Source organism: Triticum aestivum, chromosome 1A, assembly GCF_018294505.1.
Source record: "Triticum aestivum cultivar Chinese Spring chromosome 1A, IWGSC CS RefSeq v2.1, whole genome shotgun sequence".
NCBI classification, from domain to species: domain Eukaryota; kingdom Viridiplantae; phylum Streptophyta; class Magnoliopsida; order Poales; family Poaceae; genus Triticum; species Triticum aestivum.
The window spans coordinates 37,788,790-37,807,588 of NC_057794.1; the positions used below are offsets into that span (position 1 = coordinate 37,788,790).

An 18,799-nucleotide genomic window follows, 5' to 3' on the forward strand; every position below is an offset into this window, starting at 1 on the left:
TGAAACAAAAGATGATGGCATAGGAACAATCAAATAAGGTTCCCCACACAGTTTAACATCCATACCTATTATACTGAACTTCCTTGATCATTGTGGAAAGCGGTGATCAATGATCTCAAGTACCAATTAATTAATCATATGAATCAATGTTCACACACCTGAAACAAAAGGCAAAAATTAGATATTAGCTTGTAATCCGTGGGCGCTCCTATTGGCAGAAAACATGAAGTGCTCCACCTCAAAGCTGACCTCCCATTTCATTTCAGGTACTCAACTAGCAGAAAAAGGCGCACAAAATTCTAATCACAAATGAATTTTTTTCAGCTCAATTAAACAACAATCTAGAGCTGAAGTATGTATGCATTGGACCCTAAAGACTTGAAGCCATTGAATAGCTGCTGCGATGCTCAGATTTCTGTTTTTGGTTCTAAGCTTCAGAAGAAGATGCGAGACTCTAATATTTTTGTTGTGGGATCTGGTGCTCTTGGATGTGAATTCTTGAAGAACTTCGCTTTAATGGGGGTTTCTTGTGGCCGTAAAGGGAAGCTAACTATAACAGATGATTATTGTTGAGTAAATAGGCACTTTCTCGATTAAATTAATCCATGAGTAAATCACTAGCGTGGCATTGACTAAGTTGATGACGTACTGACTCTGATCTAAACATGCACGTACTAAGCAAACAGTAGACAAATCTACACATACTGCTAGTACTGCTAATATGAAAATAATCAGGAGCGGGATAAACGAGTTATACCCTCCAGTAGGCCACGCAGAGGCCGCGGCTTTGGTGGCAGCAGCGGCGTCCTTGACGGCCTTCTTGTCGGCTTCAGCTTTCTCGGCGGCGGCACGGTCGGCGTCGGTGGACATGGTGATGATGAAGGCGACGCGGACGTAGAGGAAGTAGACGATCGGAAGCGAGCAGTCGCGTAATCGCTGCCCAAAAACCTATTCGCCCCTCACCCCGTACAGGAACCAGAAGGGCATGGTTTCGGAGACCTGCTCTCCCGTCGACCGTGTACGCGGCGGACGGGATGGAGTCACCGGCGGCAGCAGCAGCAAAGGAACGACGGTGGGCGTGCGCGTGAGCAGATGTGATCTGTTCGTGGCGGCTAGGGTTAGGAGACACCGCATACTTATAGGCGCAGCCGCGTGGAGAGACGTGGGCTCGACCCACGTCCGAGTCCGTGACAGCCCACAATCCGACGTCTCAGATCGTGGCCCAGCTGTCAGAAAACTCTCCGTTAGTGACTGGCAAAAATAAGCGCGTAGGTGTGAGCTCGGCTCGGCTCAATCCCGCAACCCACGGCGCGTCGTGACGAGGCGGGCGGCGGAGGAGGAGTGCGCGAGGGCCTCTTCTCTTCTCAAGCTCCAATAGCATGTAGAAGAGAAACCCTTATAAACCACTCCAACTCTCCTTCCACTTCCGGGGTGGGACTAAACTTCCCACCACACCTAGTGCCATATAACCCACATGGGACCTTAGAGATTTTTCAGAAATTGCAATATGGGCCTAGAGCCCATCTCAGATTTCAGCAATCCCCCACCAGATCTCGAGGGCCCATTGTGTCCTTTGTTCCAATTGCTGTTTCGATATACCAGTGTTTCAGTGAAGACCTGTTAAGGTTGAACTTCACCTAGAACAAGTGGCTACACTCCTTCACAACTGAATAATGGACTATGCCTTGAATTGTCAGTTTGGCGTAAAGAAGTTTCACTACATGTCTTACTAGTACTAGGCTGTTGAAGGCTGACCCCTCGGGTGGAGCATATAAGTCGCACTCCTGGCCTATTCATGAGCTTACTAGAGATCACCCCAATCTCATAGACTGTGACCAGCAGTCGGGCTCATATAGGTGTGTTCCTCCAAAGATCGCTCTGTAGGATAGCATCTTGCTTTTATAAGCTTTGGAACACATTGAGACCGTAGTCATCCTACCATACAGTATCGAGAGTATTGCATCTCCAACGGAGTGGGTTAGTATAGTTACTCTCCTCAGTTCACCACTGGCTTGTTTTCCCAGGTCCTAGTTCACGGGATCTCCGATCACATAGGTTGGGTTACCACCATGGCAACTCATGTGGGTCTCATACCCATCTCCCTCGATGCATTATCTATCACAACACGTGATAGCCCTTTTGTAAAGGGATCTGCCAGATTCTTATCCGTATGGACATAGTCCAACGCTATCACTCCGGAGTTTCTTAATTTTCTGACAGCTTTTAATCTCATTCTTATGTGTTTGGTGGACTTCATGTTGTCCTTTGAACTCTTCACCTTGGTGATGACAGTCTGATTGTCACAGTTCATAAGGATAGCCGGAACCGGTTTATCAACCAATGGCAAGTCCATCAAAAGATCTCGAAGCCATCTCGCTTCAACACCAGATGTGTCTAATGCCGTTAATTCTGCTTCCATTGTCGATCTCGTTAAGATCGTTTCTTGCAAGACTTCCAGGAAACAGCGCCACCTCCAAGAGTAAACATATACCCAGTTGTGGCCTTCATCTCATCAGCATCAGAGATCCAATTCGCATCACTATACCCTTCAAGTACCGACGGGTATCCGGTATAGTGAAGTCCATAGTTCATAGTACCTTTCAGATAGCGCATAACTCTCTCAACAGCATGCCAATGTACATCACCCGGTTTGGAAACAAACCGGCTCAGTTTTCTCACAGCAAACGCGATATCAGGCCTCGTTGCGCTCGCTAGGTACATCAGTGAACCAATGATTTGAGAGTATCTCAATTGATCTTTAGCCATGCCTTTGGACTTTCGAATCAATACGCTAGGATCATATGGTGTTTGAGATGGTGTGCAGTTCGAATATCCAAAACGACTCAACACCTTCTCAACGTAATGGGATTGCAGAAGTGTGATCCCACCCTCATTATCTCTCAGTAGCTTGATGTTCAAGATAACATCAGCCACACCAAGGTCTTTCATCTCAAAGTTCTGAGATAGAAACGATTTGACCTCCTCAATGACTTTGAGGTTTGTTCCGAATATCAGTATGTCATCAACATACAAGCACAGTATAACTCCTTCGCCCCCACCATGGCGATAGTATACACATTTGTCAGCCTCATTAACAACGAAACCAACAGATGTCAGAGTTGTATTAAACTTATCATGCCATTGCTTAGGTGCTTGTTTCAGGCCATATAAAGATTTTATCAACCTACACACCTTTCTTTCCTGACCATCTATCACAAAGCCATCAGGCTGTTGCATGTAGATTTCCTCCTTTAGCTCTCCATTTAGAAAAGCCGTCTTAACATCCATCTGATGGACGAGAAGACCATGTGAGGCCGCCAACGAGAGTAATACTCGAATGGTGGTCAGTCTAGCCACATGTGAATAAGTATCAAAGAAATCTTCCTCTTCTTGCTGGTCATAGCCCTTGGCCACAAGCCTAGCCTTGTACTTTTCAATCGTACCATCGGGCCTAAGCTTCTTTTTGAACACCCACTTACATCCCAGTGGTTTGCAACCATAGGGACGGTCAGTGATCTCCCATGTCCCGTTAGCCATGATGGAATCCATCTCGCTACGGACCGCATCCTTCCAGTAGTCAGCTTCTGGAGAGGCATACGCTTCTGAAATAGAAGTGGGAGTATCATCCACGAGGTACACGAAGAAATCATCACCAAAGGTCTTTGCAGTTCTTTGTCTCTTGCCCCTACCAAGGGTTTCCTCGTCATCCTCCTCAGGATTTTCATCATGTGTTTGTTCATAATATTCCATAGGGATGGCAGGTTCAGGAGTCTCCTCAGATTCCTGTCTAGAAGTGCTTTGCATATCTCTCATAGGAAAAATATCCTCAAAGAATGTAGCATTCTTAGACTCCATAATTGTACCGATCTTCTGGTCAGGTACCTCAGATTTCACTACTAGAAATCTATAGCCAACGCTGTTCTTAGCGTAGCCCAAATTAATGCAGTCCACGGTCTTATGTCCAAGCTTACGCTTTTTAGGGGATCGGCACGTTGACTTTCGCCAAACAGCCCCAAGTGCGCAAGTACGAGAGTGTCGTCCTTCTCTTTGCCCATTTCTCATAGGGAGTGATCTCACTATCCTTTGTCGGAACTTTATTCAGGACATGACATGCCGTCAATATAGCCTCCCCCCACCATGCTTGGATAAACCCGATGTATCTAACATGGCGTTAACCAAATCAGTTAGAGTACGGTTTTTCCGCTCGGCAACCCCGTTTGACTGGGGTGAATAGGGAGGCGTCCTCTCATGAATAATGCCGTGTTCCGCACAGAAGGAATCAAACTCACTCGAGAAGTACTCTCCATCACGATCTGACCGGACTCGTTTAATTTTCTTTTCAAGTTGATTTTCAACTTCTGCCTTATAGATTTTAAAGTAGTGTAGAGCCTCATCTTTAGTATTTAACAGATACACATAGCAATATCTAGTGGAATCATCTATCAATGTCATAAAGTATCTCTTTCCACCTTTAGTCAACACACCATTCATCTCGCAAAGATCAGAATGTATGAGTTCTAATGGTGCCAGGTGTCTCTCCTCCGCGGCCTTATGAGGCTTGCGAGGTTGCTTAGCTTGCACACATGAAAGGCACTTAGAACCTTTGGCTAAAGTGAAACTCGGGATTAAATCCAACTTGGCTAGCTGCGTCATAACACCAAAACTAATGTGACAAAGACGTGAATGCCAAACTTCAGATTCATTAACATTCGAATGAATATGGTTCACGACTTTATTACAAAAATCTGCGAGGGAAAGGCGGAACATCCCTCCGCTCTCATAACCTTTTCCAACAAAGAGTCCATATTTTGTAACAACTAATTTATTAGACTCGAAAACCAACTTAAACCCTTCTCTACATAGAAGGGAGCCACTAACGAGGTTCTTCTTGATGGCGGGGACATGCTGCACGTTCTTCAGCTGCACGATCCTTCCCGAAGTAAATTTCAGATCGACCGTGCCAACACCATGAATAGAAGCACTCGCGCCATTCCCCATCAATACGGACCCGTGACCTGTGACCTGGTAAGAAGTGAACAATGAAATGTCAGCACACACATGAACACCTGCACCTGTGTCCACCCACCAATCGTTGGGTTGAAACACTGAAAAAACAGTAAATAAATTACCGTACCCAGATGCACCATTCTCATTGTTGCCCACAATCATGTTGACAGACTTGGAGTCCTGTCCTGACTTCTTGTACTTGTTTGGGCACTTGTTGGCCCAATGTTCAACCGAACCACAAGTAAAGCAGCCCTCGTCCTTCTTGTTCTTCTTGAAGGTCTTCTTACCCTTCTTCTTAAAGTCGGTATTGTGTTGGACACCGTTCTTTCCCTTGGGCTTGTGGGAGTTGAAGTTCTTCTGGTTCACCATGTTGGCAACAGAAGTCCCTTCGGCCCCTTTTCCGTGCGAGTCTTTTGCCCTCGAATTCTGCTCAACACTCAGATGGCCAATGACATCCTCCACAGAGAATTCACGCCTCTGATGTTTCAGAGTGGTGGCAAAGTTCCTCCAGGAATTAGGGAGCTTAGCGATTATGCAGCCCGCGACAAACTTGCCCGGTAACTCGTACTTGAGAAGCTCAAGTTCCTTAACAATGCATATTATCTCATGAGCCTGCTCCAATACAGGACGGTTTTCAACCATCTTGTAATCGTGGAACTGCTCTATAATATACATCTCGCTCCCTGCATCGGCGGCCCCGAATTTAGATTCGAGCGCCTCCCACAAGTCCTTGGCGACATGCACATGTAAATATGCGTCGACCAGTTTATCTCCGATCACGCTAAGAACTGCTCCGAGAAACACAAGGGTAGCCTCCTTGAACGCCTTCTCCTGTTCAGGAGCAATCGTTTCCGTGGAGACACCGGTGACCCAGAACACGTTCATAGCCGTGAGCCATAACGTGGTCTTAGTCTGCCAACGCTTGAAGTATGTACCGGTAAACTTATCCGGTTTCAGTGCAGCGGCAAAGCCACTTGCCGAGAAATTCCTACACATAATAGGTTTTTGGATTGTTGAGTAAATAGGCAATTTCTCGATTAAATTAATCCATGAGTAAATCACTAGCGTGGCATTGACTAAGTTGATGACGTACTGACTCTGATCTAAACATGCACGTACTAAGCAAACAGTAGACAAATCTACACATACTGCTAGTACTGCTAATATGAAAATAATCAGGAGCGGGATAAACGAGTTATACCCTCCAGTAGGCCACGCAGAGGCCGCGGCTTTGGTGGCAGCAGCGGCGTCCTCGGCGGCCTTCTTGTCGGCTTCAGCTTTCTCGGCGGCGGCACGGTCGGCGTCGGTGGACATGGTGATGATGAAGACGACGCAGACGTAGAGGAAGTAGACAATCAGAAGCGAGCAGTCGCGTAATCGCTGCCCAAAAACCTATTCGCCCCTCACCCCGTACAGGAACCAGAAGGGCGTGGTTTGGAAGACCTGCTCTCCCGTCGACCGTGTACGCGGCGGACGGGATGGAGTCACCGGCGGCAGCAGCAGCAAAGGAACGATGGTGGGCGTGCGCGTGAGCAGATGTGATCTGTTCGTGACGGCTAGGGTTAGGAGACACCGCATACTTATAGGCGCAGCCGCGTGGAGAGACGTGGGCTCGACCCACGTCCGAGTCCGTGACAGCCCACAATCCGACGTCTCAGATCGTGGCCCAGCTGTCAGAAAACTCTCGGTTAGTGACTGGCAAAAATAAGCGCGTAGGTGTAAGCTCGGCTCGGCTCAATCCTGCGGCGCGGCGCGGCGAGGCGGCGGAGGAGGAGTGCGCGAGGGCCTCTTCTCTTCTCAAGCTCCAATAGCATGTAGAAGAGAAATCCTTATAAACCACTTCAACTCTCCTTCCACTTCCGGGGTGGGACTAAACTTCCCACCACACCTAGTGCCATATAACCCACATGGGCCCTTAGAGATTTTTCAGAAATTGCAATATGGGCCTAGAGCCCATCTCAGATTTCAGCAATTATGTCATTGAAAAAAGCAACTTGAGCCGGCAATTCCTGTTTCGTGATTGGAACATTGGACAGGCAAAATCTACAGTATCTGCTACAGCTGCTAGTGCTATCAACTCCAGCCTCCATATTGATGCTCTGCAGAATCGTGCCTGTCCAGAGACTGAACATGTTTTCAATGATGCATTCTGGGAGGGCTTTGATGCTGTCATCAATGCACTTGATAATGTCAATGCTAGGATCTACGTACGTGGACATGGGATGCCTGTACTTCCAGAAACCACTCTTGGAATCTGGAACGCTGGGTCCGAAATGAAATACACAGATGGTGATTCCTCACCTTACTAAAAACTATGGAGCTTCACGAGATAGATCCTCCGGAGAAACAGGCACCAATGTGCACAGTTCATTCTTTTCCGCGCAATATTGACCATTGTCTAATGTGGGCTCGCTCAGAGTTTGAGCTGGTAGAGAAAACTCCAAATGAAGTGAACTCATTTATGTCTAACCCTGCTGAATGTGCTGCTGCTATGAAAAAGGCAGGTGATGCTCAAGCCAGGTAATTATTGGAGCCTGTACGTGAATGCCTTGACAAGGAGCGATGTGATAAATTTGAAGACTGCATAGCCTGGGCAAGATTGAAGTACGATTTATCTCTCTACTACATTCCCCTTTGAATTCAACAATTTGTTATTGGCTTTGTTCTGCTTTCTTTTTGAAGTTAAAATGGTTTCACTTTGATTATATTGCCAACAAATATGACAGTATCTTTTGTGCTCCAGATGCCATGTAATAACATCTGTTTTCTTTTGCCAGGTTTGATCGTGTGAAGCAGCTAACATTCACATTTCCTCAAGATGCTGCCACTAGCACTGGTGCTCCTTTCTTGTCTGCCCCTAAGTGTTTCCCTCCCCCGGTGCAATTCTCAGCTGTTGATCCATCTCACATTCAATTTATACTGGCTGCTTCCATATTGAGAGCGGCGTCTTTTGGGATCCCCATACCGGACTGGGTAAATAACATGGGTAATTTGGCCGATATAGTAAGTAAGGTTGCAGTGCCTGAATTTGAGTCAAAGAGTGGGGTTAAGATTGAAACAGATGACAAGGCTACTAACCTCCAGTGCCTCAGTTGACGATGCTGCTGTTATCTAAGACCTTTTAACCAAGCTGGGAGCATGTGCCAAGAAACTACCTTCAGGATTCCAAACGAAGCCTATTCAGTTTGAGAAGGTTGGCCTCTTTTTAACTACTTCTGATGTGTTAGAATAGGACTTTTTTTCTTTGCCCTGTCTGTTTACAAAAATCCTTGCTCGTTTCACACTAGAAAGCAAACATACATCACTAATGCATAGGTGCATATTTGGTAAGAAAAAGCATCAACAGGGACTATGTGATTCAGTCACATTTCTTTCTGCTATGCATTGAGTTTGAGTTATAGAACTTAGTTGCTAGTACGGAAAGTCACAGGAGCGCTCGTCCTCGTTTGGTCTCGGTATCGTGAGTTGTTGGACATCTTCGAGATCTGACACGGTTTCGATTGTGTGACAGTGCTGCTTTTAATACGTTAACGGGTGGATAACTTAGCGCTGTAACATCGTTTGGATGGTCGTTCGATTTTGACGGAGAGCTGCGTCTTGTACCCGCGGCCCAGTTTGACGCGGATCACAGGACTGCGCACAGTGAAAATTTCCTTTTCGAAATCCCTTGCCCAGAAGGCCGTTGTTCCGTACGTCGCTCGCCGTGTTGAGAATGCTGGCCAGCGTTTCTACAAGTGCAGAAACGTAAAATCCTCTAAAGTCTAAACCTTGCAGATCTCGTCTTCTTCTTCTTTTTTTTAACGAAGGCAAAAGATTTGTCTCTTCAATTAAATAAGGGAGAGAATAGTTTAGAGTTTTTTTACAACGCACTCACAAATGCGGCATGGCAATTACTTGGACACTATGATGTTCTCTAGTTTCTTTGCACCGGCGGTCACCCAAAGTTTTGCATCTTCTAAAATGTTGGTAAGAAGAATCGTCGGCGGTGCGCTTTTGTGACAGAAAACGCGGGCGTTTCTCTCGTTTCAAATTACCCAAGAAACGAGCATGGTGAGGGTCTGAGGGAGGCCATCTCATCTTCTTTTCATCCCATCCAGTTAGTTAATTACGTGTGCTTCCCCATCGACCGGCCAGCAGGAAGTGGATGCGATCTATTCAGGTAGCAGCAGTCATACGCCGGTCATCCGGTGGCGGCCCCTATCCAGGAACAGTCACAGGCAGATATGTTGCAGGCGCAGGAAGACACGTTTCATGCTTTGTGTAGATGCAAATGAACAATGGCTCAGTATGTCAGATTGTTGGTCTCTTCCGGATATAAGGCTACGGTGCACACCGGACCAGAGTGGAATTTGCATGCGATAGGTAATATGGCAGACCGTTCATGTTGCTGTGGAGGATCTGGCACACGAGAAAAGATTGTAGTTCATCACAAGCCTGCACCTCCAATTCGTGCTTCTAAACGCTTCCTACATAGCCATGTTCAGTCTATTTTAGCACTCGAACAGACCCCGAATAAGACCCTATTAAAGGTAAGGTTGTTGTTTTTGAGAGTGCCCCGTGCCTGATAGCACCAACAATTATACCTGTTATACACACGGCTACATGGGAGAAACCAGATGATCATTTTTTTTAGAAAAGAGATGATCATTGGCTGAAGTTAAACACTAATGGATCGTTCGTAGCGGCAGATGGTACAACATGAAGTGGTATGATTCTGCGTGATCACTTGGGAGATATTATTTTCAGCTTCTGTCTTCATCTATTACTTTTTTTTTTTTGAAACGGGCTGTCTTCATCTATTACACTACCAAGACGCTCTTAAGGCTGAATTGTGTGCTATTTGGGAGGGCTTTTTGCTAGCATTACAGTAGAGTAATCAACATATTATCATTGAGTCTTGACGGTTTGGAGGTCATTGAAAAAATCAATGAATACACTATGCTCCTTAATTTTTGAGGCTTCATAGTCAGTTTATGTTTTCAATTTAAAATTAGTCATCCTTTGACCGGGCCAACGACATTCCTTTACTTAAGAAGCTCTTCATTTGATTGAGATATTCAGTTTCGGATTTGGCTCACGATTTTGACCAGGTGAATAAATTTTAAAAATCACTCAACAACAACCGGGCCATAAAAATATATCAGTGCCGCGATACTCTCATCACCTAGAAAAAAGAAATGACAATATATTGTGTTGTGGCACCAGTAATTCTTTTGATTCACTATACTTCCTAATTTTAGAGCTCTCCTATTCGAATGAGCTATTTAATTTTGGATTTGGTTCACCATTTTGATAGTGTGAACGAATTTTCAAATCAATTAATAGCAACCGGCCATTAAAAAGATATCAACCCCGTGCATCCTCTTGCCACCGAGAAAAAAAATTCAATAGACTCTGCTAAATACCAGACGTTACGCTAGTAAGGAACAGATCTGAACGATTTCTAAATTTCTTCGATCACCCTCGCTCGCGAGCTTTCCTTTCTATTTTTTATACGTGGGTATGTGGACGAAGAAAGAGCGCATCGCTGCATGCTTATGCCTCAAAAATGCATGCATGCATGTAAGATAAATTTGCTAGACGTGGTGCGCTCCGTCTAGTGTCCGAACACCGTGGCGAAGGCGCATCCTCTTCATTTACCCACCAGTTAGTGGTGAACGCATGGGCCACGTTTGACGCAATGAGGCGGAGCCGCACACTCCGGTGTTGGTGCGAGTGAATGGCAACCCTTGGCGTAACTGCGTCATGATGTGTCAGGTTTCGACCACAACGGACCGTCGCTCGATTTGATATCGACGGGCAAAGTTGAGGGCACGGGTTCCGACAAGGAATAGTAGGGCATGAGAGACGACGACACTACAAGTCTCGTGAGCCAGTTCATGTCCCATGTCCTCGTCTACTTAGCTGGAGGCCGTATCTCCACTCCGAGGGACTCAACCGGCGCCGGACATGGACACGATCGGAACAACAAGAACAGTCGCCCGCGATTAGGCTTGCATTGTATGTAATTGTATGAATTTAATTATTTAAAAATAAGATATCTAGTTATGGAAATGATTTTTTATATGTTGACCGATCATTGTCTATGGACGCGTCCAAAAATGTGGGCAGGCGTTTAAGGCGAATTTTATGAGTTGTGGTTGTAGATGTTCTAAGAGAATCTATAGCCGCGATGGACAAATATGGCCCCACAAACGCCCGCGGAAGCGCCCGGGCGCGTCACTGACCGGACACTTCTCAAATCGCGTCGTCCATATTTGTGTATCTCATATCCAAACCCCTATGTCCATACTAAACCATCCAACGTTGATCAAACTAAATAGATCAGCTGACTGGACATAGAATAGCACAATAGTTCACCAAAAGATCATGAACGAATGTTCAAAGGACCACCAAAGTTCACAGAAACAACAGACAACTTTAAACTACATCTAAAACTTGAAACTAAATTGAACTTCACCACTTTCGGGCCGCTCCTTTCCCCTTTCGGTCGCGGCGCAGCTGTAGCTGTCGGCGGCTGGTGGAGGATCATCGGATTCGTCGGACAAGGAGCCGTGGTCGTCCGACGACGAGGAGGAGGAGACGATGACGAGGCCCTTGAGGCGCTGGACGCCCCGGTCCTGCTGGCACCTGAGCTTCGCCAACCGAGCAGCCTCCGTCGCCTTCTCCTTGGCCTCCCGCTCAGACTGCTCGATGGCAAGCCAGAGAGCCTTCGCGTTCTTCCGGCGGAGCCGCCGAGCGCCCGTCTCCGCCATCGTAAGCGATCAACAGTAGACCCATGCGAGCCGCTCGTCCTCGTCGGGCTCCACCTGTAACCCGCGATGGCGGCGGACAAAGCTCTCCGATGCGTGCCTTTCCCTTGCACACCGACTCTCGCGCGGGCGGCAGGCGCCACCGACTCCGGCGTGCGCGTCCGGGCCAGCGGGGCTGGCCGGATTGGGGATATATGTGGGACAAAGTGGGGTCGGGATGGGCTGGAGTGATGTGGCGGAAGTGCCCAGACTCATCATATCCGCCCCATATTTTAGGCTGGATATGAGGGTTGCCGGATAGCCCGAGTTTTTGATGTCCGTTTAAGACGTCCGGACGGGCCGTCCGGACATTTGAGACCGGTTTAAAACGTCCGATTGTAGATGCTCTAATAACTCAAATCCATTCGTCATTCCCAGGTATTTCTAAAAGAAGGAAACACCATTCTCCTCCATGCCCGCGTCCTTCGGAGCATGTCTCCGTTGGTAGGGACACGCACACCCGACGTGTCGCACTCCATTTTTTATGGGATCGCAGGCCGCCAGTTTCCTACCTTTTTTTTTGTTACCGCGAATCACAGCCGTGACATTCGTTTCTCTCGGTGTCGATCCCGTAGCGGCACATCCGCCATGACTCCGTCATGTACCATTGGTCCACATTCTCGCCGTCACAGGACCCACACACAGTGTTGCCTGTTGCGACAGCGCTCGACCTGTACCTGCGTGACACATAGCGTGAGCACGCGCGCCTGTCCGCTAAATCGCCGCACTCCTTTCTCCCTTGTTGCTAGTAGTAATCTACTCTCCACTTCTGCCCAGATACATTGAGGATAAGTAACTTCACAGTTCTTCGAGAACGAGTTTTTTTTATGCTCCCCTCCACCTATCCTTCCATGTTGGTGTATATTCTATTTGTGTGTGTTTCTGTTTTTTCTGCTGGCACCGTAAAGATGTTTTCATATGTGATTGCCTGTGTCAAATAGCTGTTGTTGACTTTGTTATATATTATATGAGGCATAAGGAATGCAATTCTAGATTATGGGAATCTGTTAATTTCAGTTCTCAAAATATCTTCTGGCAAACCACTGTAAAAGGACAGAAATAATCAAATATTTATAGCTGATCCTCTTTCTTCACTAATTCTGGTTACATGACATTTTTCTTTTGTAGGATGATGATACAAATCTCCACATGGACTTGATTGCTGGTCTTGCTAATATGCGTGTGAGAAACTATGGTATTCAAGAGGTCGACAAGCTGAAGGCGAAGTTCATTGCAGGAAGAATCATTCCAGCTATTGCAACTATGACGGCCATGGCCACATGCCTTGTGTGCCTTGAGCTTTACAAGGTTCTGGCTGGTGATCACCCAGTTGAAGACTACCGCAAATACGTTTGCCAACCTGGCACTACCAATGTTTTCCATGGCTCAACCTGTTCCACCCAAGGTGGTGAAGGATCAAGACATGAGATGGACAGTGTGGGACCGATGGTCTATCAAGAGCAACATTACTCTCGCCAGAACTACCTAAGTGGTTAAGCGACAAGGGCCTGACTGCTTACAGTGTCTCTTGTGGCACATCCTTGCTGTACCAACACCATGTTCCCAACGCACAGGGATCTAGGTAGATGTTCCAGCATACAGGAAGCATTTTGATTTCGTTGTGGCTTGCAAGGATGACAACGGGAACGACATTTATCTCTTATCTCCATTTACATCTGATAGGCAGGCGCTGTCACTGTATTGTGAGGATAGATGACTAGTGTGCAAAGAATTCCTGTGGAGAGATGTTTGAAACATTCCTACTTCCTACTCTTGGTCGGTTCGGTTTCTTTTTGCATTGGTAGCAATCCATAGCGTTTTGTGTGGGTCCTTCCGCTCTGTTGTTGCATGCCAAGTATTTGCAGGTGTGCGATGCTGTCTGATATTTTGATGAATGAACCATAGCCTGTTATCCACTGGGTAGCATTGGATTGATATTTTGGGGTTGCTTGAAGATGTGTTCGTCGAGTCATTACAATTGTTACCTCATACATCAGTACCTCACTGCAACCATCACTTTATTCTTCTTTGCAACTCTTTATCACTGGAGTTGAGCTATGAACATATTGTTGTTGTGGTTAAGCAAAATTGTATCTAGCAGTTTGGAAGAAAAAAAGAATCAACTTGGCTGATCCCTTTTCATTGCTTCGACATAACGGAAATACAATTCGTAGCCAGCCAGTTCAAAGCGACGTTCAGGAAGCAGGAAAGGGAAAAGAGCTGAGTTGCTACATGTGCCAATCGAAACACATGCTATGGAGCGAAAACTTAATGGCAACAAATGCTCCCCTTGGCCGACACCACCCCTCGGGAGGCGGCAGACCAAGGCGGTGGGGAGGTGCGGCAGTGTTGGTGGTGGCTGGATGCGGCAGCGGCGGTGACGTGATTTGGCTGCGGGGGGCTGTGGGAAGGAGGCGGTTGGGCGGCGAGGGGTGGATTGGCGTTTTTGGGCAGCAACCTTCCAATATATGCAGCCGGTTGTGCCCTGTTTTTGGGCTACCCAAAAACGTTTTTGACCATGCTGAAGTTTTTGGGCAGCTATTGGAGAGGTTTTTTGGCCTCCAAAAGCCGCAAAAGGCAGTGTTGCCCTATTGTTGGAGACGCTCTTATGAGCATGGTTACTATATCCAGTTTTGCATGGCATGCACAATTTTAGATTGTCAATTTGACTACTGAAACATGTCTTACACGCCATTAAAAATATATCCTTAGATTCGCTACCGAATGAAGCTTTAAAGTATTTTGTTTTTGTTTTTATAGGATCATTCGACATGAAGGTAAATGTGTAGATCAGCATTGCATCGTATGCACTTTTTTTCCTACGCAGAAAGGTACACTGAAACATTAGTTACAAAAACGGTGATCCATACAATGGTCTAGAGGGAGAAATTCATAAAGAAATGGAATGTATACACACGAAAGTCCATATAAAACGGCAAAAACACACCGTTTCGTAAGTAAATCCCCACAAAAGACAAAGCAGAGGGGGAAACCTCATCGTAACCCCCCGCTCCCTCAGCCCCCCCCCCCCCCCCCGGCACAATGATGCATCCATCTATTTCCCCTTTAGCCCACGGTTTTAACGCCGCATGCAAATCCACCCTCGTCCTCGTCGTATCTCAGATCTCATCCTCACCACATCAAGACATACCCCTCTCATTGCCGCTGCAGCCCCCCCCCCCCCGGCTGCAAAGGCGATTGTGGGCGTGATATCGCCCCCGGCTGTAGGATCGAAAGTATGTCTAGAGGGGGGGTGATTAGACTACTTGACCAAATAAAAACTTAACCTTTTCCCAATTATAGTTCTTGGCAGATTTTAGCTATTGTAGGACAAGTCAAGCAATCATCACACAATTCAAGCAAGCATGCAAAGAGTATATTGGCAGCGGAAAGTAAAGCATGCAACTTGCAAGAATGTAAAGGAAAGGGTTTGGAGAATTCAAATGCAATTGGAGACACGGATGTTTTTCCCGTGGTTCGGATAGGTGGTGCTATCCTACATCCACGTTGATGGAGACTTCAACCCACGAAGGGTAACGGTTGCGCGAGTCCACGGAGGGCTCCACCCACGAAGGGTAATGGTTGCGCAAGTCCACGGAGGGCTCCACCCACGAAGGGTCCACGAAGAAGCAACCACCCACGAAGGGTCCACGAAGAAGCAACCTTGTCTATCCCACCATGGCCATCGCCCACGAAGGACTTGCCTCACTAGCGGTAGATCTTCACGAAGTAGGCGATCTCCTTGCCCTTACAAACTCCTTGGTTCAACTCCACAATCTTGTCGGAGGCTCCCAAGTGACACCTAGCCAATCTAGGAGACACCACTCTCCAAGAAGTAACAAATGGTGTGTTGATGATGAACTCCTTGCTCTTGTGCTTCAAATGATAGTCTCCCCAACACTCAACTCTCTCTCATAGGATTTGGATTTTGTGGAAAGAAGATTTGAGTGGAAAGCAACTTGGGGAAGGCTAGAGATCAAGATTCATATGGTAGGAATGGAATATCTTGGTCTCAACACATGAGTAGGTGGTTCTCTCTCAGAACATATGAGTTGGAATTGTGTATGTGTTCTGATGGCTCTCTCCACGAATGAAGAGGAGGTGGAGGGGTATATATAGCCTCCACACAAAATCCAACCGTTACACACAGTTTTCCAATCTCGGTGGGACCGAATCAACAAACTCGGTCGGACCGAAAAGGTAAACCTAGTGACCGTTAGAGATTTTCGGTGGGACTGACATGCAACTCGGTAGGACCGATATGGTTAGGGTTTGGGCATAACGTAATCTCGGTGAGACCGATTACACAAACTCGGTGAGACCGATTTTGGTAATTAGCTAACCAGAGAGTTGGTCAGGCAAACTCGGTGGGACCGATTTGCTCTTTCGGTGAGACCGAAAAGTTACAAAAAGGAAACACTGAATTTACATTGCAATCTCGGTGGGAACCGATCCGCTCTTTCGGTGAGACCGAAAAGTTACGAAAGGGAAACAGAGAGTTTGCAATCCCATCTCGGTGAGACCGAGATCCCTATCGGTAGAACCGAATTGCTTAGGGTTTGGCAGTGGCTTATGACAAGTGAAACTCGGTGGCGCCGGATAGAAAGAATCGGTAGGACCGAGTTTGGCTTAGGGTTTAGGTCATATGTGGATATGGGAAAGTAGTTGAGGGTTTTGGAGCATATCACTAAGCACATGAAGCAAGAGGCTCATTAAGCAACACCTCATCCCTCCTTGATAGTATTGGCTTTTCCTAAAGACTCAATGTGATCTTGGATCACTAAAATATAAAATGAAGAGTCTTGAGCTTTTGAGCTTGAGCCAATCCTTTGTCCTTAGCATTTTGAGGGTTCCACTTTCACATCCATGCCATGCCAATCATTGAGCCTTCCTGAAATAGTCATCTTGGAATAGCATTAGCTCAATGAGCTATATGTTGTTATGAATTACCAAAACCACCTAGGGATAGTTGCACTTTCAATCTCCCCCTTTTTGGTAATTGATTACAACATATAGATCAAAGCTTCGACAAATGATAATAAGCATGAAATATATCGTCGCTTTGAGAAGTATGTGACAAGTAAGAGCTCCCCCTAAATTTATGCATATTTAAAATTTGCTTTGGACTGCAAATGCACAAAGAGTTAGAGTCATGGGTTACTCTTCCATGTCATCTTGGTGGAGCGCTTAAAATGATAAGAATGAAATACATGCACTCATCACCAAGAATAGTGAATGATCACATAAGATAGATAAGATGATAATATTAAGAAAACATTAAGTGTAGCTTATGATCAAACACATGATCATCAATGTCTCACGAGCAATGACATAGTATCTCACACAAAAGCAAACAAAGTTCGAAAACCCACCAAATAAAGCAAGAGAGAAAAAAGCAACACACTCTCTCTCGAAGCCTATGATCTATACATTTTTCTTCCCCTTTGGCAACAAGTTACCAAAAAGTTCCTAGAAAATGCATAGTGCTAGATCGACGCTCAGGCTTGATCTTCTGGTGGTGGTGGAGTCTGGAGCACTCCAAGGACGAAGCCTTCTGTAGACGTGGTCGGAGTCGAGGCTGAAGTGGACGCTGGAGCTGGTGGAACTGAGGCTGTAGCTGGTGCAGAAGTGGTGGCTCTGGTGTCAGCAATTGGCACTGCATGTGATCTCTGAGCTCTTGGCACTCTGGCAAATGCATCAGTTGTAGTCTTGCCTCTCCTCTCCTGCATGTCATCCTGAAGTTGTTCCACTGCAGAATGAATCTCTGTTACTTTGGCATCCAAGTCATAGAACTTTTGTTCCATGATCCTCTCTAAGCTCTGCTGATTCTGAGTGAGGGTGGCCAGTCCTTGCTCAATCCTCAGTGTGGATGCAATCAAGTAACCAAGCTGCTCTTGTTTGGTTTTCAAGAAATACTCAGATGCCTCCTCTTGAGTTGGCATCTTGGCAGCTTTCTCCTTCCTTGCCTTCTCCTTCTTTGCATGTGCTTGTGCAGATGATGGTTCATTCTCATTCATGACAACTTGATTATCTTCAAAATCTGGACGGATGGGCAGGTGTTCCTTGTCCAATAAGTATATGTCTGTGCCCATCTTGGAGTTGATTAACTCCTGAATTTGTGGGGCATATCCACAACTCCTCTTCTGATCAGTTGCTGTCCTCTTAATGGTCTCTACCATGAGGCTCATCACTTTGAACTTCTGTGGCGCATCAAATATATGAAGCAAATTGATTGCATGGCCTCTGATCATCTTGTGATCACCTGACTTGGGCAATAAGGTGTGCCTAAGGATCCAGTTGATAGTTGGCAGCCCTGACAGAAGATAATGCACTGAGCCAAACTTAAAAGTATCAAGTGCTTCATTTGGAATTTCCTTGTACATGTTGGACATAGAGTTGTGGTCCATCTTCTTCTTGGCGTATACATCCAAGTCATCTTCCTGCTCTTCTGGGGCATTGATCAGCTGAGCCCATTCAGCAACTGTAGATTGGTACCTCGTACCTTCAGACATCCAAGTTATCCTACCATCTGGATAGAAGTGTGCCGTGGAGTAGAATTGCATAATAAGTTCCTCGTTCCACTTTGTGAGCTTCTGCCCAACAAAGTCTGCTACTCCACAAGCATTGAAGCTGTCTTGCACTCCAGGATAGTGCTCTTCATTATCCTTGATGTACTCCCAATCAACCCATCTCATGTCACAAACTATGGGCTTCTTGTCCAAGAAAACTGTCTCATAGAAGTCCTGTTGTTCCTTAGTGTGAAACCTGTAATCAACAGCAGTTCTTCTCCTTGAAGCATACGGATCTGCTTCTCTCCACTTCCTCAGCCCTGAGTCTCTTCTGAACTTCATGTCCTCAGCCACAGGATGAGCATCATTGTGGTCTGGGATCTTGGGCTTGAGCTTTCTTAGAACATGCTCTTCATCATCTTCTTCAGCAGCTTCAGGCATTGGGGCCTTGTTCTTTTCAGTTGCAGGTATGCTCCTCATATTTCTCTTTGG

At 46.3% G+C, this 18,799-nt stretch overlaps 1 pseudogene; it reads left to right on the forward strand.

Annotated features, from left to right (window-relative positions):
• Nucleotides 1-328: 328 nt before the first annotated feature.
• On the forward strand, nucleotides 329-13,515 carry LOC123095524 (ubiquitin-activating enzyme E1 3-like; annotated as a pseudogene).
• Nucleotides 13,516-18,799: the final 5,284 nt, after the last annotated feature.